The 834-nt window shown below is 38.4% G+C and overlaps 1 non-coding gene across 1 annotated transcript; it reads left to right on the top strand.

Moving 5' to 3' along the window:
* Nucleotides 1-541: 541 nt before the first annotated feature.
* TRNAC-GCA (transfer RNA cysteine (anticodon GCA)) lies at nucleotides 542-613 on the top strand. The gene has a single exon. It is a non-coding gene; the product is annotated as a tRNA-Cys (tRNA).
* The last annotated feature ends 221 nt before the right edge of the window (nucleotides 614-834 follow it).

Here is an 834-nt window from a genome sequence, read left to right as displayed (position 1 = left end):
ACCTAGCGTCTTCCCAGTGATGACCTCACAGAGTTGGCAATATCCCAAGGGAATGCTGCAGCTAAATCGACAGGCTTAGTTCACTGTTGACCTGTTCTAATATGATTAAAAGTAGTTGGCTCGATCTGGCCTGGGATAATCCTAGCAAATACAGATGGTTGTTTTGGACATGTTTTATTTTTTCCTTAGATGTTGTTTGTTGCAAGGGTCTTCCTGTCATCAAGGAAGTATTAGTAACACCATCTGAGTAACTGAGCTCATATCTCCCTTCTCTGTGATCTGGTTATTTTCCATATATCATACTAGGTGTGATTTAGTTGAGTTATGATGGGGGAAGAGCTAATGACAGGTCTGGAGAAAGGTGAAATGGATGGGCTTTACCTTGAGCTTCTCTGATATTAAACTCTCTTTTATGATTTGTAGCATCCTAATACACTTAGGGAAGCTTTATGCAGCTTCTCTGACTCATGAATGTTTCAGATTGATGACGCTAAGACTGAATCTGGAAGTAAAAAAAAAAGTATCATTTCCTTGTAGGCATGGGGGTATAGCTCAGGGGTAGAGCATTTGACTGCAGATCAAGAGGTCCCTGGTTCAAATCCAGGTGCCCCCTAGAAACAGATTGATTTTTTTTTCCAAAAAAAAGTTTTAATTATATTTCCCCCATATATTGCTAGTTGAATATTACTGGAAATCTATTATCTGCCTTGTGGATATCATGTGACTTGAAATTACCTTCTTTTCAGGATTTATTGCTAACTATAATCTAAGTCCTAGCTCAGACTATAGCTCCAATATTCAGTCAGGACTACATGAGAATTGATTAGTATATAG

The sequence above is a fragment of the Macrotis lagotis genome, chromosome 7 (genome assembly GCF_037893015.1).
Source record: "Macrotis lagotis isolate mMagLag1 chromosome 7, bilby.v1.9.chrom.fasta, whole genome shotgun sequence".
Lineage (NCBI taxonomy): Eukaryota > Metazoa > Chordata > Mammalia > Peramelemorphia > Peramelidae > Macrotis > Macrotis lagotis.
Note: the sequence above shows the minus strand (reverse complement) of the source record. Positions and strands in the feature narration are given on the sequence as shown.